Consider the following 22,102-nt stretch of genomic DNA (forward strand, 5'->3'; position numbering starts at 1 on the left):
TTTCCCTACTGTTGCACTCACAGGAGTGGGAATAGTAATTTTTACCCACCCGTTATCTAACACTTTCTCTACTGTTGCACTCACTGAAGTAGGAATAGTAAATTATTCCCCTCCGCTATCCAACACTTTCCGTACTGTTGCCCTTTCTGTAGTGGGAATAGTAATTTTATCTCCTGCGCTATCCAACATTTCCCTACTTTTATAGTTAATGTAGTGTAAACTATTTTTTTAAAATAATTATTAATTTTAATATTTTAATTTATATATATTTTATTTTTATATTTATATATTACAGGTTTATGTATATATATATATATATATATATATATATATATATATATATATATATATATATACATGTATTTATAACTTTTCTTATGTTTTCAACATTTTATAATTAAATAAAATATTTATTAGTATTATTAAGTTAATATATATTTTTTTAAATTAAATATGTATGTTTAATTTTTTTATATTACATTTATTATTTATCTGTTTTTAACATTTTTAAATAATTCTAACTATGTTTTTATGAATTATATTAATTATTTAACGATTTGTATATTATTTTTAAGACATTTTTAAAAAACAATATTTTAAACAACGATATTTTGGTTTCGATATTTTTGTACTTAACATTGTAGAGATAGGCTGTCGATATTCTGTCCATCGATATTGTAGACTCGATATTCCTGTAGCTCGATATTCTGTCCGTCGATATTCTGTCAGTGATCCGCCTACTATGGTAATCTGTGAAATTTCATGTAACAAAATACCTGCCTACAGCTTTAACACATTGTAATAACAATCCATTGTTAAAAGTGTCACAATTCACTCCCTGTGCTCTTGTTCCCACCACCAGGGGGCCGAATAGTGGGGCTTTTGCAGTGGTCTAATAAGCTTCCAGACCCTTCCCTTCATGTAGATACTGACTTCCAGCCATTTAGATTCTACTTGCAAATTGCGATCCATTTCCAATCCATGCCGGGTTTTGTGGAAGCCAGCCTGCTCATTCCGGAAACTCCATTACCTAGAATTCCCTTCTCACTGGTCTGTCTCCACCCTTGCAGGCCAAGGATGGGTGGAGGAATCCAGTTCACCTGTGGCTGGCTGCTGCTAGCCTGCTCACACCTGATGCATATGATTACTGTGAGCTCTTTTAAGCCCCAGCTCCCTTCAGTCCAGTGTTGGTCATTGTAGCTGTTTTCTGGTTAGACCGATCCTTGTTTCCTGAGCTTTTGATATTTCTTGATTCCTGCGCTATAGTTAATCCTTGTTCCTTGATTCCTGAGCTATAGCTATTCCTTGTGCCTGAATTAACACTTCCTGCAGTGCTACCTTGTTTCCTGAGTTCCTGAGCAATAGCTATTTATTGTACCTGAATTAGCACTGCCTGCAGTACTACCATTTTTCCTGAGTTCCTGAGCTATTTATTCTTTGTTCCTGTTCCTTGGACTTCAGCTATTTCTTGTTCCTGATGTACACTGCTTGCAGTACTCTCTTGACACCTTGTTTCCTGAGCTGGAGCTATTTCCTGTTTCCTTGAACAAGTTTTGCCTGCAGTGCTACCTTGACTCCTGAAGCTTTAGGAATTCTCTGTTCCTGATCCAGCACTGCCTGCAGTGCTACCTTGATTTCCGAAGCTTTAGTAATCCCCTGTTCCTGAACCAGCACTGCCTGCAGTGCTACCTTGACTCCTGAGCCTTAGCAAAATTCTTGCTCCTGCCTCAGCACTGCCTTCTATGCTACTTTGTTTTCTTGATTCCTGAACCTGCACTATTCCAGTATACCCTTGTATCCTCCCCTTCTGTATATCCTTTTCCAGTTCCTGCCTTTCTTCCCATTTCCTTGGTTCCAGTTCTAGTTTGCTGTCTTTCTATTCTGCTGTCTTGCTTCTGTTACCTTGTATATTTGTTAACTGCTTTCTGCCAAGTGTGCCCTGTGATTTCCTTCCTTTCCTGTTAAGCACTCCTCCTTGCTAGCTCCTTGTCTATTGTGCTTATGTTTAGTTCTACCCCTTTGCTATTACTGCCTTGTGGTTTCCTGTTTGATCGCCAGGATCCATGGGCACAGCTTACTACCTAGGTGGTGTTTCTTGTTCACTGTGAGTATTGTCTTTGAGTTACATTTATATCACCATAGGTATAAGCTTCACAGACTCTTGCCTTTGCATACATATCCGATTTGTGGGTATTTTCAGTCAGTATCTGTAACAGCCTTTGTGGGCGAGGAACTTACTGAGCTTCAGTCTTACTGTGTGGAGCTCCTGAGTGCTTTACCCCACATTCCCTTTATTGTTAATGTTGTATTATATATATGTCTTGCACATCCGTCCTGGGTGTAGTTAGTCTGAATGCTAAATTGCCTTGTGAGTGCCTTTCCTTTCTTGAGTCTTAGCCATCTTGTACAGGCTTCCCCTTTTGATCCCTTTTTCTCCACTGACTCCTTGTGTGATTCTGGGCATCGCTGTACTACTATTTATGTGTACGGTGCATTTTCTACCCAGTCCCTAGCCCTTGCTCAAGTCCCTGACTGTGTTCCCGACATAGTCCCGGACAGTCCCTGACAAAAAGCCTGTTGTCTTTAACACATACTTTTCACAATACGTAGGTCCGGCCTCCTGGCTTTGTCAAACCTCTAAAATGTGGCATGACTTTTCCCAATGAACCTATGAAGCCTTTATCCTTTACTATTGGCTTAGCATCTTACCCAACACTGGCCTATTCAAATGTACAAAACTGGCAAAAATCATGAATACAGCTATAAAATGACAGTTTTGGCAGACATATACAGTTTGCAAAAGAATATACAACCCCACTCAAAAGGGCTTATCATCATAATGACAACCTCAGGGTTTGTGTGAGTGGGAGGCCAACAGCAAAACCCTTGCATACTACAGTAACAAAATAACTAACAATAGGCTTTAACATAGAGTAATAACAATTAACATTTAATTGCCTATTGACTTTAACATGTGCTTTCACAATAAATATGTCGGGCCTACTACTATTATCATAGCACGTCAAAATAAACAGGTCAAGCCTCTAGCCATGATCTTTGGCTTGCCACCATAACCAACTCAGTTCTGCTGTATTGAGTATAAACTTTACCACAATCCAAAAAGTGCAATCCACTTTTTTCTGATAGCACTCAAATTCAGCCCTATAAAATCTTGCTCTCAGAGGGAACAACAAGTGGATGGAGCCTAATCCCCTCTTTCAGTAGGGCTCTGAAAATTCTATTTTGTTAATCACATAGGTTCAGGTGACACTTTCCCTGTCAAGCCAACCTTAAAATCGATGTAGAATAGTATAGACCAGGGCATCCCCATACTGCTCCAAACACAAACTGCACTCTGAAATCTAAAATTAATGATGGAAGGGGGGTGTTCTGGGGCTGCAATACATTCCTCATGGCTCACCACCTCCCATCTGTACTGCTGCCAGAGAAAGACAAACACTGTAAATTACCCAGTTATGCAAGACACTTTCTTAGCATTGCAATGTCACGTGTGTGGCACTGAAAGTTCAATCTCAGGCAGCTGGATAAAAACCAAAAGGATCCCTGCTGCGTGGACGGCCAGCGATTCTTTGTGGCAGCATGTGTTCTTAGCCTAATCAAACATCTACTCCCAACATGGGGCAGGGCCAAAGCCCCTCTCTTAGTGATTCTCACATAAATGACTGGAGACAGCTCTGCTGTGGAGCCAGATCATACACACCTAACATAAATAGAAAGGGTGCTAAACCAAGCCAAGGTGAGAGTAAAACACACAACACTTGTCACCATTCTGGAGTAGTAGGTCACCCGAGACAGAGTGGATATTGCAAAAATCTGCAGATGACAAAGTACTGATCAAAGACACCAAAGTATGTATTGACTGCAGAAGAGGCTCGTTAAGTGTGTACTGGGTGAATCAACTTCAACACTCACTCACTGCACAAGTATATTTGAATTTGAAGAAGCCTTTTAGTTAGATGACTGTTCTCTGACATGAATGTTTCTGGGCTTTTCCAAATCAATGTAAATTAGCCAGTGATTTCTTTCAGCATGGCCTTCCTTCCATTCCGTGTCCCACAGATGCCTCTCTGATAACCACAAGGTCAGCAGGATGAAATGCTGGAGAACAGCATCATAGAAGAGGGAGAGAAAGGCAGAAGAGGGCAGTCAAAATGAGAAAAGAACTAGCTTTTATGCGAGCCTTCAAACGTGGAGTTTGGCATGTACAAATACAGTCTACTGCGTCTACATCTGTCAACCTTGCGTGTTTATATATTTCTATTTTATGAAGCTGCATTCCTGCCAAAAATATAAGACAAAACACAACCCTCGCTATTTCCCTTTTGGCAATGCACCATGAAGTGATTCTGCTAGTGAACAAGCAGATGCACCGAGCTGACTTGCAGTGCAGATGCTGGAATTCATCACAGCTGCACTCTGCCTACGTTTCAGAGAAGTGTTTAATGATCATGGCTCCCAGAGGGGCTGTGCATCCAGGACAGGCGCTGTGGTGCTTCTCCATGATTGAATTCTTCTGCCTGATTTGTGCACCTTTTGAGACACACCTCACGTACAAGGAGCTGCCCAGACTTCATAGCACTAGGCTTACCTGGGAAATATTTAACTCTGTTTCGACTTTTGCTGCCTTATATTGTGGTACACCATCTTAACAAATCCCTGATTGCAAAAATAATATTGCATTTTGACCTAACTACAAATGGATTATCATTCTTTTTCTGGCTGGGTGACAATAAAGAAGGTCTTTAGAGCATTCAGTGGTTATCAATAAAGCACTCTCGCGCAATTATATGGTTCAATGAGAAAAACAGTATGCAGTAAAAGCCTACATTAAAAAAACTTTTTTTCTAATTTTCTTAGCCGTGTAGTGTAGTTGTAGCTTTAGAAACTGGCAGTGGATAGCTGGATCACATTACAATCTTCCCCATAGGACCTCTGCCAACCTTATTGTCTTTTAGTAACATGACAGCTGCTCCTGGCTCACGCCTATTTTATCAATAGGGAGGGTAGGGCACGGAGCAAGGGCAGAAGGGGTAGGGACATCATCTGCAGTGACATCATCTGCCAGGCACTTGGGGTTTGCTGCCACTTTACCTTGGTTTCCTCCACTTTCAGTTAATTGTAGCAAGGGCAAAATGTTCCCGCTCGCAACAGGTTCAACCACATTTCAAATCATTGAATCTGTCAACTATTTTTGGTACTGTATGATCCAATAGAATATCAGAAACTGTTTAAAACAAATAGGGTAAAGGAATGAAACATTGGCAGGCAGGAAGCATGAAACACTCTCAACCACCAGAAGAAAGTTTTGTATCAAATCACTGCATCCAGAAATATCAATCTGTACAAGCGTATTTCGCCTAGTAACTTGACTATCTTCCAGTGATTACATTCATAGTCAAGACTAACCAAATAATTTCATAAATCACCCACTTCTTACTCGACTTAGGGCCTGATTACGAGTTTGGCGGTGTGGGAGTGAGCCGCCACGCCATCGCCCCGCTCCACACCACCAAACAGGGCCACTGGCTGCACACCAGATTACGAGTGTCCTAGTAGTCTGTCAGGCGGCCCATTAACCTTCCCACGGTGGTGCCTTTCAAAAAGGCACCGCAATTGGAAAAAAAAGTCCATTCTTGGGCGGCATGCCGTGCAGGAAAGGGTTACATGCAGACAGGCTGGCACACCATGTGCCCCCCTGCATGCATCCCATGGGCCTGAGGACCCCATTGTTTCCTCGCTGTCACCCTTTCCAATGCTGACTCACCGCCATGGTTAGGGTCATAGTGTGGAAACCCGTAATATGCTTGGCGGTGCCACTATAATGCATCCTCAAGACCACTGCGCCAGCACCAGGGATCGCAGATCCTTGCCGGCTGTGGCTATCCTCTCATGGACCCACTTCCGTACTCGTAATACGGTGGTCAGACCACTGGTATGGAGGTCCCCGATCGCCACCGCACCTCCACTGCAAGTTTGGCAGACCAGTAGACCACCAAACTCGTAATTAGGACTTTAGTCAGCAAGGGAAGAAAAAGGGAACAGAAAAACAAAAGGCCTCCTCATTTTTATCATTCTTCATGGCCAACTTTCAGGTCATGTTCTCAAAATATTTTAAACCATCTTGACCTCAGACATTTTGCACGACTATTGACAATCTTTCTACTGTGCAATGCATTCCCCTCTGTGCCCTTAAATAATCAATCAATCAATCAATCAGGGGTTTATTAAGAGCGCTACTCACCCGTGAGGGTCTGAAAGTGCTGAGGGGGGGTTCGCCGATCCGTTAGCCGAAGAGCCAGGTCTTGAGGGCCTTCCTTAAGGTGTTCAGTGAGGAGGCAAGTCTGATGTCTGCCGGGAGCTGGTTCCAGGTATTGGCTGCAATGTGAGAGAAGGATCTTCCACCCGCTCTGGCTCTGTGGATGTGCGGGGTTTCGGCCAGTGCGAGGTTGGAAGATTGGAGGTTTCTTTTGGGTACATGGACGTTGATTCTGTCATTGAGGTATTTGGGTCCGGTGTTGTGTAGGCATTTGTAGGCGTGGGTGAGGATTTTGAAGGTGACTCTTTTCTCCACGGTGAGCCAGTGGAGCGTTCAAAGGTGTTGGCTGATGTGTTCGTGCCGGGGGATGCTGAGGACGAGTCGGTTGGCTGTATTCTGTCGGTTCATGGTGAGGGATGAGTCGAATGCGATGCCGAGGTTTTTGGAGTGGGGGTCGGTGGGCTTCCTAGGGTCATCGGCCACCAGGTTTTGTCCCATGCTGAAGGGGTGGTTCTGAGGAAGAGGACTTCTGTCTTCTCTGCGTTGAGCTTGAGGCAGCTGTTGGTCATCCAGGCAGCGACCTCCTGAATTCCTTTCTGAAAATTGAGTCTGGCAGTGGTTGGGTCTTTGGGGAAGAAGAGGATGAGCTGGGTGTTGTCAGCATAAGAGACAATGTTGAGGGCGAGTTGTCGGATGATGGTGGATGGGGGGGCATGTAGATGTTGAAGAGGGTTGGGCTCAGCGATGATCCCTGTGGGACTCCGCAGGTGATTTCAGTAGGATCGGAGAGGAAAGGTGGTAGTCGGATTCTTTGGCTTCTTCCCGTGAGGAATGATCGGATCCAGTCTAGGGCTGTTCCTTGTATGCCGGCGTAATGTAGTCTGGCGAAGAGTGTGCGGAGGGAGACAGTGTTGAAGGCTGCTGATAGGTCGAGTAGGATGAGGGCTGCAGAGTGGCTTTGGTCAAGGAGGGTGTGGATGTCATCTGTGGTGGCGAGTAGGGTGGTCTATGTGCTGTGGTTGCTTCGGAATCCTGATTGGGATGGGTCGCGGATGGCATTGTCTTCGATGAATCGTGTCATTTCCCTGTTGACTGTTTTCTCTGCAACTTTGGGCGCAAAGGGGAGGAGCAAGATGGGCCGGTAGTTCTTGAGGTCGGTCGGGTCAGCTTTCTGCTTCTTGAGCAGGGGCCTGACTTCTGCACGTTTCCTGTCATCTGGGAAGGTGCCTGTTTTGAGGGTGGTGTTGATGGTGCGTTGTAGTTCAGGTGTGATGGCCGTGGCGGCTCTGTGGTAGATATGTGGGGGGCAGGGGTTGGTCGGGGCCCCTGAGTGGATGCCTTTCATGGTTGAAGTGGTGTCTTCAGCTGTGAGCGGTGTCCAAGTGGAGATGGTGGGCTGGCTGGCGCGTCTGGGGGGCGGGCTGGCTGTGGTGTCAGGTGGAAGGTTGGTGAAGTTGTCGTAGAGGTTTTTGATCTTGAGATGGAAGTAGATCCAAAGCTTGTCGCAGAGGTCTTGGGATGGGGTAATGTCTGTGGCTTCAATGCGAGGGTTGGTGAATTCCTGGATGACAGTGAAGAGTTCCTTGGAGTTGGTGGAGTTGGCAAGGATTTTGGTGTGGTTGAAGGCGCTCTTGGTGGTTCTGTTTGGTTGTGGTAGTCCGTCATGGCATCCTTGTAGGTGGCATGATTTTCAGGTGTCTTGCTGTTTCTCCAGTTCTTCTCCAGGTGTCTGCAGGTGCGTCTGGCTTCTTGGAGGTTGGTGGTGAACCAGGCGGCTTTCCTGGGGTGTTGTTTTTCGGGGTTGCATAGCGGGCGAGCTCGTCTGTGCATTTGGAGATCCAGGTGTGGAGTTCTCTGGCTGCGGTGTTGGCGTCCGATGCCGAAGTGTGTTTTTTTTGAGTGAGGGCAGAGTTGAGTTGGTCGTCGGTGACTTTGCTCCAGTTCCTTCGTGGTGGGCCTGTGCTGGTTTGGTTGCCCTGGGTTTGTCGATGGTGAAATGTATGCAGTAGTGGTCGGTCCATAGGGGTTGCGTTGTGTGGCTGAAGTGAAGGCTGTTACCTGCTGCAAAGATGGGGTCAAGGGTGTGTCCTGCCCTATGGGTCAGTGTGGAGACGAGTTGTTTGAGTCCAATGTTGGTGAGGTTGTCACAAGGGGTGGTGGAGTTGGGATCACAGGCGTTGTCGAGGTGGAAGTTCAGGTCTCTGATGAGTATTTAGTTCATTGTGGCGATGACATGGGGTGTGATGAGGTTGGTGATGGTGAAGGCGAAAGGAGCCCGGGGGCTGGGGAGGCTGTAGAGGAGGGTTCCCCGGAGAATAGAGTTCGGGCTGGTCTGGATCTGAAAGTGCAGGTGTACGGCAGAGGGGAAGGTTTCACTGGAGGGGGTGAGCAGTCCCCCTCCCTGCTGGTTGGGGTGGTCCTTCCTTTGGCTCTTGTGTCTGTCTGGGATGGCGGTGCTGATGTTGGAGGAAGAGGAGGCATTGGTCCAGGTCTCCGTGAAGAAGGTGATGTTGGGCGAGAGGGAGTCGAGCAGATTCCAGATCTCCAGGGCGTGTTTGTGTACGGAGCGCACGTTGAGGAGGATGCATCTTAGGGTGTCGCCGTGTTGGTTTCTGCGGTGTTGGAGGTCGGGGTGGTGTTGACGGTCTGGTGGCAGCGGTGGCAGGAGAACTGTCCGTGGGTCGTGTTAGGCGTGGCTTGTCTGTGTGTTGTAGCGGTGGGTGGGAAGAGATGCAGGGTCCCTGGCGCTGGTCGCGGACAGGCTTGCCTTTGGCACGGCTTCGGTGTACCGGCGGCATGCCCGCTGTGTGTGTCTGCTGCGTGACTGCGCAGCGGCCACCATTAAGTAGGGGAGGTGGGAGGGAGGAGAGGCTGGGAGGCAGGAGCAGGGGTTTTCCGGTGGGGAGGGGCCGCAGGTCAGCAGCGGCAGTACGGAGGCAGGCAAAAAGGAAACAGTGGTGGAGATAGAACAAGACACAAATGGACTCAATGGACACAATAACTTTTATTCCAACAGGGAATAATGTTAAGAACAAAAAACGGCTGAAAAATGGTTACGGTGGATGCAGGCAGTCTGGTCCCAGTTGGAGCGGGCAGCAGGAGCAGGCGCGGGCAGCAGCCTTGAACCTCCCAAGGAGGCGGTCGGGGTCTGGAGGGCAAGAGACGGCACGGCAGAGCTGCGGGAAGAGAGTGGACCTAGACCGAGGGTTAGAGGTATGTAAGGGTACCACTCAGAACCTTTAAATACTTATGTAGGGGCACCGAGGGGAATGCACTGGAGTAGGTACCCCTGCAGTGCAATGCACAACCCTCGGTGCCCTTACATAACTATGTAAGGACGCCGAGGGGTAGGTCCAGTGAACAGTTGTTCAAACAGGGCTGGAAGAGGGGGCAGTCCCTCTCTGTTTAAAAACCACTATAGATTAACTTTATCTTCAGTGTTTTTTCAACAAAGAGGGACTGCTCCCTCTTTCAGCCCTGTTGAACCATGTCTGTGAATTGGTCTTTATTAAAGCAATTTTTTTATAATGCAGCCAGTGTTCTTTAAAGAAAAAGGGGATTTGTTTGAAAAGAAAAAAAGAAACTTTGCGGTTTAATTTTTTAAGAGCAGGCAGTGGTCCATATATTTGTATTCACATTGTCAAACGGGGAGGGACCCCTTCCCCTTTGTGATGTGCTACCACCAGTTCCTCACCAGGAGGCAATCTAGTACTCAAGGTTCGCGCTAGGGGATTCAAATTCTCGCTCACCAACTTAAAGTTGGTGAGCCGCATGTGGCGGTTGGAGGAATTTTGCCAGAACTCTGCATTCCAAGCGGAACACCGAGTGGGCAAAATGCTGCAAACTCCGCTGACTGACTATTTATGTTATGCATACTGATAAGGAATGTGCGAACTAGGGAAGGTCCCTTATATTCTCTGCAAGTGGGTGTGTGATACCAGTCTGCTTTCCCTTACTGTACATTTATACACAGTTCTTTGGGCTTAGGGAAATCTATCTAGGTGTGCTCCTTCAAAAGAGGGGGTTCACACCACTCCTGCGGGGCAACTATTCCACTATACTTTCTGTGAGAGTAAAGCTCTTGCATAAAGATGTGCCCCAATTATAAATTTACTTTTTTTATTTAAATACTCTAATTGAGACCATGGCTATTGCACAATCTTTATGTTGCTGGCTCTTGGCCCGCATCCTCTTCTGAACATTACAAAGCATGCAAAACAAAAAAGCAAACTCTATAGGATTGTGTAAAGAAACTTGAGCACAACTCTGTACATCCATCTGAAAATGGAATTTCAAAATAATTGAATTGTGTATCTGTGACTAACTCTGACCTTTATATCCTAAGTTGGGTTACTTTCTTAATAGTTTGTGATGGCTTGCTTAAAAAACCTTTGAACAATTGTACCATTGTTGCTAGGAGTTTGTAAATTTCGGGGTAGATTTATGTTGCACTTGCGCCACTTTTGCGCCGCCGTTGCGTCACTTTTGTGACGCAGCAGCGGCGCAAATCCTGCGCCATGGTGCGGGGTATTTACAACGTGACGCATCTGGGAGATGCGTCACGTTGTAAAGCCCTGCGCCACATGTAGGCGTTCCAGGGCAGGTAGGGGCGTTCCGGCGCAGGAACGCCTCCTAAAAGTGGCTGAGTGAAATCTACAAGATTTCACTCAGTCACTTTTGAGCCCATGCTGCGTCAAAACCCTGCGCCTGCTTGAAGCAGGCGTAAGGATTGACGCAGCATTGTGCAGATAGGGCCCCCCAGAGCATTGCTGGAGCTGCGTCGCGCTTGCGACGCAACTCCAGCAATGCGCCACTTTTACGGCACAGATGCGTGATGCATCTGTGCCGTTTTTGCCCCATGGTGCGCCGCATTATAAATGCGGCGCATTCATGATGGCAGAGCTGGGGCGCAAAATAACTGGCGCATCCCTGCTGATATGCAGGGATGCGCCAGTTATTATAAATCTGCCCCAAAATGTGTTAGGAAGGTTGTAAAGGTTGATTCAAATGCTTTCCAAGTAATATGATATTTGTCTTGGTTTGGAAGGATTTCCTTTTCTAATTTAAATTAGGACTCACCTCTTAGCTATCTCTTTAGTTGGGGAACAGGCGAGATGTATTTCCTGAAATGTGAAAGGAAATCTCCAGGACATTTAGATAAAAAAATGTCAAGTCCTTTTTTTAATCTAATTTCATGTTTCCTCCATTTTGATAAATATATTTTTCAGTTTAGATTTGAAAACATAACCCACATCAGTCACAAAACATATTATGGCAGCAAAAACATGCCTTTTTGCGGTCTGCGACTTTATAATAATGTCTATGACCAATTGGCAATTATGGAAACTTATACCTCTTTCCACTTCTTGTGCAACAAAATAGATAAATGCTAGGTGGCCTTTTCTGGGATGCCTATGGAAAATTATAGAATAATGCCACATTTTATTTACTAAATACTAGCCTATGTTTGTGACAATATTTTTACAACGATATTCCGTAGAGTGAAACTTTATTCTTGTTTTTTGAAGCAGTGACAATTTTAGCATGAATATCCTTCATGTAGGTCTTAACAAGAGCTTTACTCAATTACTTAATATCCCAGCCTTAAATATCGTCAATTTCACCACTACAGTAATGTACTAATGTCACTTTATTTTGATATTTATAGCTGAACACAACATAAACCCTCAAGCCTCCTATTTATCCTAATAAGACTAACAGGAGACAATTCAAATTTCTATTTACAAACCTTAGTGGTGAGTGTACATTTTTTCCTCAATGTAAAAAGTAATTTTGGAATAAAATAGGGAACCTAAATATTGATCTGATTTTCTTTAGCAATCATTTTGGCTTTGTATATTGAGGCCACAGCTCAAGAAAGGATTTATTGATATTAAGAGCCCTGAGATCATCCCTGACTTGTCATGTTTGTCATCATGTGAGGAAATTACTGTTTGCAGGTTCACCTTCAATTTTGCCCCACTTTTTTGACTACTAGGTACTATTGTAATGATTCTCAGAGTGCACTGAGGCCTCCTAATCAGAACTAAGTGCCAGTGCTCAGACCCAAAACTGTATGTCTAATTGACTTACACCCAAATAGCATAAGGTAACTTGCTTATAAATTCCTGATATATGCTACCAGGGGAACCCAGGACCTGTAAGAAGAAGCACCCCTAAAGGACTGCAGCACTTACTGTGCCACCATGAGTGTGACAAAGTAAAACATGTCTCTCAGCCTGCCAATGCAGACTGGCAGAGCAGTTTTAGACTGCTAACTCCACTTTGCCATTCAAACTAATGACAAAGACTAGACATTTATTTTTAAGATGTATGTAAGTAACCCCTAAGGTAGGCCGGTGAAGCACTAAGGCAGGGTGCTGTAAATGAAAAAGTAGGACATGTATTTTCATATGTCCTAACAGTAAAAAAAAATTTACTGTGGAAAGGCTAATAGCCCCATTGGCACGTACAGGATTACTAGCTGACCACTTAGCTGTGCTAACTCCTGCAAGGGAACACTAAAGTTAGTACTTCAAGGTATCGTAATTGTTAGAAACCCAACATGATTCCCAAGTTCAATTTAATCTAACTTTTGACTAAAAGGCAACTTTAGAAAGTTGCCAATGCAGTGGCCATTTGCAAGAACTGGGCACAAGACAGCCTTCCCGAGAGAGGTGTGAATGATTCCCCAGAAAGGACATCATAGAGCCCTACCGTTGGAAGAGGTGTTACGTCTCTCTGGCAGGAAGCCACACAGGGTGTGAAGCACAAAAGGCTAGCAACAAAAGGGAAATCGCATTTGAAGGGTAAATTTTGGACACGCACGGGAGGGATTGCTCTTTTGTCCTGGTTGACAGGTTGATGCCAAGGACAGAGAGGGGAACACAGTTGCCAATACGGGTGTCCTATGGGCGTGCAGCCCTCAGACAGTTAGACCTTTAAGGTGAGCTAACAAGCTCCACACACCGATTAAAGGGTACTGCCATTTTGCAAGTGGGTCGAATATTGCAATCTGGGAAGCCACACATTGCAGGAATTCATTATGAGGCAGCAAGGGACCCATTGGCTAGTAGCTGCCACACACCCCAGGGCAAGTTGTGGGCTTTAAAGTGGCACCCCAGGCACACAGATCTCAGATAGAATTGAATGGATTGCACTGCTGATCCTTGGCCTATCAAAGAGAGGAATGTGCCTGTAGATCTCTGCTTGAGGAAAGTCATCCCCAAGTCCCAGTAAGAAGAGGTGAACTTCAAGAGTCAGTTGGCTGACTTCCTCCTAGAGCTCTAGGGCGACAAAAGCTGAAGAAGCCACCTAGCCAATTTGGTAGCCGCACGTTTTTGTTAGCAGCTGAACGCCGAAGCGCAGTCTGGGAGACTGAACTCTGACACTCAAAAGTTACACCTGAGTCTTCTGGACCTGGGAGAGTTGTGCAAGTACAGTTTGGTAACACAAGACGAACACTAGCTGCATGGAAAGAGAGCCATGGTTTCACTGTGACATGAGAGCAGTGGCAATTGGTTTTTGGCTGGCCTTCACCTGGACTTCTAGGGACATCAACGTCTGTGACTAAAGTCACCTCACCGTGTTCACGGACAGAGGGGTGGCCCCAGGAAGACCACCATTACCCGGATCAGGATCCTCAGCATCTTCAGCATCCTGTATTCCTTGCATTAGTACCACTCCATTGCCTATGGGAGTTTGCCCATATAGCCTGGAACTGGACTGGAGACTTCTTTGACTACAAGGTAACTGTCCTGCCAATGGTTACTGGCCTCTGTGACTTTTCCCTGCTGGTGTTGCTCGCTAAAAGCAAGCTGGAGTACCCGAAAACAACTTCATATAATGTTTTCAAAGTAACCCCTAACCTCTGCAGTTGATAGTTTGCATTTTGAGTGAAAAGCAGTAATTAAGGATTTGTTTAAAAATGTATATCACCGGAAACCCCTTGTTGTATTTGTTCATTTTGGTGTCTAAATATAAATGATAATGATATCTATTCTTAGAAATTTGTGTTGGAGTTCCTTTGTGTAATGTTTATTTCTTATTAATATACAATGAAATTTGTGATGCAAAAACTAATTAAGTGGTTAATAAAATAAAAGGGGGATGGGAGCACACTGCTTCTCCTTCCAGCACAGTTCGCCCCTTTGCATCCTGGTAAATGCAGTTCAATTTAAATGCCTACTTGAAATTTTGCAGAGTGTTTCACCAAGGTTGGTGCAGGTTAGTGCTGTTAATCTCTAGACACATGTGTTTCTGGATTTTGTCCTTCATCAGTAGAGATAAAACGAAATTCATCTGGGGTTTGCTGAGAAAGCTGCCACAATCCTCTAAGGTCGCTGTACCTCTCCCTGGCACACAGGTGCATTTCCAAGAGCTCGTCAGCTCAGTGGCTCATGGGAGCCTTTTTAAACAGAAGGGGGATGGGAGCACACTGCTTCTCCTCCCAGCACATTTCGCCCCTTTGCATCCTGGTAAATGCAGTTCAATTTAAATGCCTACTTGAAATTTTGCAGAGTGTTTCACCAAGGTTGGTGCAAGTTAGTGCTGTTAATCTCTAGACACATGTGTTTCTGGATTTTGTCCTTCATCAGTAGAGATAAAACGAAATTCATCTGGGGTTTGCTGAGAAAGCAGCCACAATCCTCTAAGGTCGCTGTACCTCTCCCTGGCACACAGGTGCATCTCCAAGAGCTCGTCAGCTCAGTGGCTCATTGGAGCCTTTTTAAACAGAAGGGGAATGGAGCACACTGCTTCACCTCCCAGCACAGATTGCCCCTTTGCATCCTGGTAAATGCAGTTCAATGTAAATGCTTACTTACAATTTTGCAGAGTGTTTCACCAAAGTTGGTGCAGGTTAGTGCTGTTAATCTCTAGACACATGTGTTTCTGGATTTTGCCCTTCATCAGTAGAGATAAAACGAAATTCATCTGGGGTTTGCTGAGAAAGCTGCCACAATCCTCTCAGATCTCTGTACCTCTCCCTGGCGCACAGGTGCATCTCCAAGAGCTCGTCAGCTCCGTGACTCATGGGAGCCTTTTTAAACAGAAGGGGAATGGGAGCACACTGCTTCACCTCCCAGCACAGTTCGCCCCTTTGCATCCTGGTAAATGCAGTTCAATTTAAATGCTTACTTGAAATTTTGCAGAGTGTTTCACCAAAGTTGGTGCAGGTTAGTGCTGTTAATCTCTAGACACATGTGTTTCTGGATTTTGTCCTTCAGCAGTAGAGATAAAACGAAATTCATCTGGGGTTTGCTGAGAAACACGTGTCTAGAGATCAGCACCATCTGCGCCAACTCTGGCGAAACACTCGTAAATATTTTAGCAAAGCAAACAACATGAGACTGCATTTCCCATAATGCCAGGGACGAACCTTGCTGGGAGGTGTGGCGGTGTGCTCCCACCCCTGATCCTGTTTAAAAGTACTCCCGTGAGTCATTGAGCTGACGAGCTCGTGGAAGAAGCACCCGCGCGCCAATGAGAGGTACCTGACCTGATGTGATGTTTGGCAGCCTAGTCAGCAAACCCCAAATTTGAAGCCTGTAATCTCTACTGATGATGGTTAAAGAACCAGAAACACGTGTCTAGAGATCAGCACCATCTGCGCCAACTCTGGTGAAACACTCGTAAATATTTTAGCAAAGCAAACAACATGAGACTGCATTTACCATAATGCCAGGGGTGAACCTTGTTGGGAGGTGTAGCAGTGTGCTCCCACCCCTGTTCCTGGTTAATAAAATAAATACTGCAACTTCTGAAAAGCAGTTAAGGACTTGGATAGTGACCCTTACAGTTCCCTAATAAAGCAACTGTGAGGATTTTACCCCTTTGTTGCGTGCGTTGGCCAATGGCCGTCACACACAATACCGCCCTGGTGTGGGGAACGTCCATTGGTTGACACCAGAGAGGGCTGCCTACAATCCTCTGGTGCAAAGCACCGGAGGTTGCTTTTTTTTAAAACTCCCCTGGGAGAGACGCGGAATTGCTACAGCTTCTCTCCCCATCTCATGTCTCCCCATCCCCCTCCCACCAATCTGTGAGCCAAGGAAGCAGCAGATAAGGCAGCAGATAAGGCTTCACTCAACTTCGATGGGGAAAACAGGCCGAAAAGTCCTTCCAAGGTGAAAGGGGAGAGTCTTGCTCGTGATCAAGGAGCTTAGCGCTCCGAAACTCGTAGAGTTGTCTTGCCGAAAATAAACACGCGTTGTAAGCAATTTGGGCCGCGGTTTGCTGTTTTGGTTCGAGGAATAAACTGCGCCTTTTCTGGATACATATATATATAGATATATTGCCTACTGGCAGTTGCCATGTAATGTTTGGACCTAGTTTCCATAGGAAAAGCATTTTTTGACTTGCCAATAACTTTGGCTAGTTTACCCAATCTTTATGAAACTTTCCCGAAAAAGTGTAAAAGTAGGTTCTGGTTGTCAGAGGAAGTTTGGGGGTGATCCGTTGAGTGTGGACCGAGAAATAGGGGTGCCACTAAAGGGTGCATTTGTAATGTTAATTTCCATAGGAACATGTTGTCGAACCTACAGCCCGAACCACTGAACAGAATTACATCCAATGCAGCCGAAAGGTACATGTTGTTACACAGATTATTTGGTGCAAATTCTTCCAGTAGTTTTTGAGAAATTTATGCTGAAAATTATTGATATATCTCTGGCCGTGGATATTTCACAATGGTTTCGCGATTAAGTGCAGATGCACGTGCCAACAGGAAAGCACTGATTGGCTGAATGCAACCTGAACAAAAAGTTGCAGCTGCCAATTTATCACCCGGTAAGGGTTCCTGAGGCTGAGAATTTGTGTGAAGGCCCACATAAGGTGTCAGAGGGGAGATACTCTTTGAAACCATGTTTGAAAAATGGGTGTGTTAGTGACACATGTTATGTCTCCAAAATGTATTTGTTTAATTCTGCGCGATATTTATGATGACACTGCGATCGCCAGCATGGCCCCCCGTGTACTAGTGTGGGGACATCACAACTATCGCGATGACAATGTAAATATTTGTGAAAATATATAAAATATATATTTTATTTTACACTCTCGCTGGTCACTGTCACACACTCATGTATGCACTCACAAACGCACTCAAACACTTATACACCCATTCACATACCCACTCACACACTTGTACATTCAGTCACATACCCACTCAGATACTCATGCGCCCATGTACATACCCCTTCAGGAACTCAGGCACACACTTACAGACTCACTCAGAGAGTGATGCACCCACGTACAGACCCACTCAGAGACTCATGCACCTACTTAGAGACTCTCGCATAGACTCATGTGTACAGTCTCATACCCACTTAGAAACTCATATACCCATTCACAGACCTAACTGGGCACTCATACACCTACTCACAGACTTGCTCAGATACTTATGCACCCACTTACAGGCTCACTTAGAGAGTCACGCACCCATAAACAAACCACTCAGAAACCCAAACACACACTTACAGACCCACGCACACACTTAAGTATGTCCTCACAGACCCACTGAGACACCCATACACCCACTCACAGATACTCTCAGACACTCATATACCCATTCACACACCCATTCAGACACTCACACACTCAGTCACAGACCCTTTCAGAAACTTACGGACTCAGTCACTTATACACTCAGAAACTTACACACCTACTCACAAACTCACTTACCCAGTCAAGGCTTATGCATCCACTCACAAACCCACCCAGACACTTGCCCTCCCAGTCACACACCCAATCAGACACCCATACCTGCACCTATTCACTCACCTGCTCTCACTCACAGACCCATTGAGACACTGATACACCCACTCACAGATCCACTCAGACACTCATGCATCCACTCGTAGACCCAATCAAATACTCACACACCCATACAGTCACGCACACAGCCTGTCATAGACCTACTCAGAGACTTATGCACCTAGTCAGTTATATACTTAGAGACATATGTACTCACTCACAGTTGCAATCAGAGACCCACGCACATGCTGACAGAACCACTCAGGCACTTACACTGCCAGTCATACACCCACTGAGAGACTCATGCACTCACTCACAAACCCTCATGCACCCACTCACTCACCCACTCAGACTCCCACTTTGAAACTCATCTATCTACTCCCAGATCCAATCAGACAGTGATATACTTACTTACAAATGTACAAAAGCACTCATGTACCTACTCACAAACTGAGTGAGAGACTTACACAACCAATCACAGACCCATTGTGACACTGATGCACCCACTCATAGATGTACTGAGGCAGTCACGCATTTCATTACAAAAGTACTGAAAGACTGATACACCGTCTCACAGACGCCCTCAAATACGTATGTAGTGAATGAGAGACATAGTGATACAGTGATGCATGCAGTGACAGATCACACTGAAAACATTATGCACTGTGTCATAGAGATATTGAGAGAGTTGTACATGCTATTACACAGTTGTTTAGATGGTTATGGGTTTAGTGTGTTGGTTATAAGTATTGAATAGATGCATTTGTTTTGTCATTTCGCAACGTATTCGCGGTGACCGCGGCTATTGATATCATTGTGACAGCTGGCATCACCGCAAAAATGGAAAATCGGTTTAAATGGTTGTTTTTATACAAACTCCCTACAAAAATATGACTTTACACAGTGCAGTAGTAAACCCCTAGTGTCTAAAATACTGTACAATGTGTTCATCATTGTGGTTACTGTTGTTATCGTGACTCTCTGCATCATCTCAAAAACAGGAAGTAGGGTTCAAACACCGTTTTTAAAAAAATAACTATAAAAATGTGTGTACAAACATGTTCTTTAAGTTACTAATGTGTATTTTATAATAGTTAGAATGAATTTTTTAAGTTAAAATTTTGGATTGTGGAGGTGGCCATTTAATGTCTGCTTTTAATATAATTTTTTTTTAAACCTGCACTTATTTATTCACTGAAGAAAATACTAGCAAATAGAATTTGAAAAACCTTAGAAGTCCCTGAAAAAAACAAAGGTTATAGGGACGTTATAGTTAGAAAATAGAATTAAAAAAACATTGAAATGCAGTGTAAAAACCAAAGGTTACAGGGATGTTATAATTAGAAATTAGCATCTAAAATACCTTACAAATTCACTGGAAAAAACAAAGATTACAGAGAAGGTATAGTTAGGAATTAGCATTTAAAAAACCTTAGAAATTCTCTGTAAAAAACAAAGGTTACAGGGACGTTATAGTTAGGAAATAGAATTGAATAAAAAAGCTTAGAAATTCAGTGAAAATTTCAAAGGGTACAGGCATGTTATACTTAAGCTGACATTTCACTGTATGAGTGCCAGTTAGATGATTCAGTAGATGTGTGGCTGACTGTATAAGTGAGTGATTAGGTGTCTCAGTGAATGTATGGGTCACTGACTAGGTTGTCTGAATGTCCGTATCAGCCTGTCAGATGGTGTCTAAGTGGTTGTATAGGATGGTGAGTGGGTACATGAGTAGGTGTATGGGTGATTGATTGGTTGTCTGAGTACCGCTATGGGTATGTGAGTATCTGTGTGGGTGAGTGAGAGAGTGTGTGAGTGCCTGCATGGAAGAGTGAGCGAGTGAGTCAGTGGGCGTATGGGTATGTGAGTGTGTAAGAAAAGGGCTATATAAGTGACCGAATGAGTGTATTGCTGTGTTGTTGAGTGAATGGAGGTGTCAGTGGTATAAGGGTGAGTAAGTGGATTTGTGAAAAGCAGTATGGGTGAGTGTTTGAGTGTATGAATGACTGTATGTGTGAGGGAGGGATTGTGATAGTAGTTGTATGGGTTAGTGAGTGTGTGTGTGAGGGGCTGTATGGGTGAGTGAGTATGTGTTAGTATATGTATGAATAAGTGAGTGGGTGTGTGTATAACTATAGGTGAGTACATGGCTTTCTGATTGACTCTATTGGTGAGTGAGTAGGTATGTGAGTAGCTCTATGAGTGACTGACAGTATGTGATAAGCTGTATGGCTGTATGCGTGGATATATCAGTGGCTGTATTAGTGAGTGAGTTGGTGTATGAGCGGCTGTATGGGTAACTGAGTGGATGTGTGAGTAAACCGATGATGTCCTATGTATCCCTGCATCCAAAAGGATCAAGCAGACGTAACAGTATATTGCTTTAAAAATTCTGCCATGTTTATAAGACATTACAGGTGAAAATGTGGGGACAAGTGGCTATTTTTTCGACTCAATTTGAATATTTATTTATTTCAATTGTTACTTTCTATAGGAAAACCTTAAAGGATCTATACAAATGACATTTTGGTGCATTCAGAATTTTGTTTAATTTTCAGAAATGTTTATCTTTCCTGGTTTCATTTTTGGTTTCACACCCATTTCTGCCACAAACTGGAAGGAGATTGAAAGCACAAAAAAATAGGATATGTCACACTAAAATGACAAAACTGTGTAGAGAATTTTGGTTTTCTGACAAATGTTTGCCTGTTTCAAAAAGCTGGGAAGATGGTGATTTTGGTACCACAAACCCTTTGTTGATACCATTTGTGGCTAAAAAAGCAGACGCTTTCTTCTGCAGCACATTTTTCCCATTTTTCCACTAAAGAAAAACATTTTTGATAATTTCTCAGTCCCCTCTAAGGGAATCTACAAACCCTAGGTACCTTTAGAATCCCCAAGATATTGGTAAAAAAGGACACAAATTTGGCATGGACACCTTGGGGCCGATTCCGATCCTGGAAAAACCGGGTACGAACCGTCGGTCGGAGCGTTTTCTCCGTCCGACTCGTACCCGGGAAAAAAACATTACAAACATGCAAGTACGATTCGCACGGAAACACCATTTCTGTACGAATCGTAAAAAACACCGACCGACGAAAAAACTACATACCAATGTGATCCGGGACAGCGCCGACGTGACGTCGGGACGCATTCAGGCTGCGTTTCACGAACCAGGAAGTACGATTCGAACCGACAGCAGTCCGGACGGCAATATTTTTACGGCACCCAAAAAGTGCCGGAAAAGCGAAGTACCCCGCGATGCGAGCAGAATTGGGGGCCCGGTACGCCCCGTACCCCCCCCTCAACCCCCCGTATGTACGCGCCGAACACCCCCCAGCCCCCCCGTATGTACGCGCCGACCACCCCCCCAGGTCGCGGATGGACGCGCCGTACCCCCAGCCCCCGTGTATGTACGGTGCAGACCCCCACCCCACCCCCTGTATGTACGGTGCAGACCCCCACCCGTGTATGAATAGAGCGTACCCACACCCCACCCCCGTATGTACGGTGCGGACCCCCACCCGTGTATGAATGGAGCGTACCCACACCCCACCCCCCGTATGTACAGTGCGGACCCCCACCCCACCCCCGTATGTACGGTGCAGACCCCCACCCGTGTATGAATGGAGCGTACCAACACCCCACCCCCCGTATGTACGGTGCGGACCCCCACCCGTGTATGAATGGAGCGTACCCACACCCCACCCCCCGTATGTATGGTGCGGACCCCCACCCCACCCCCCGTATGTACGGTGCGGACCCCCACCCCACCCCCCATATGTACGGTGCGGACCCCCGCCCGTGTATGAATGGAGCATACCCACACCCCACCCCCCGTATGTACGGTGCAGACCCCCACCCATGTATGAATGGAGCGTACCCACACCCCACCCCCCGTATGTATGGTGCGGACCCCCACCCGTGTATGAATGGAGCGTACCCACACCCCACCCCCCATATGTACGGTGCGGACCCCCACCCGTGTATGAATGGAGCGTACCCCCACCCCCCGTATGTACGGTGCGGACCCCCACCCGTGTCTGAATGGAGCGTACCCACACCCCACCC

The sequence above is a fragment of the Triturus cristatus genome, chromosome 3_1, assembly GCF_964204655.1.
Source record: "Triturus cristatus chromosome 3_1, aTriCri1.1, whole genome shotgun sequence".
Taxonomy (NCBI): domain Eukaryota; kingdom Metazoa; phylum Chordata; class Amphibia; order Caudata; family Salamandridae; genus Triturus; species Triturus cristatus.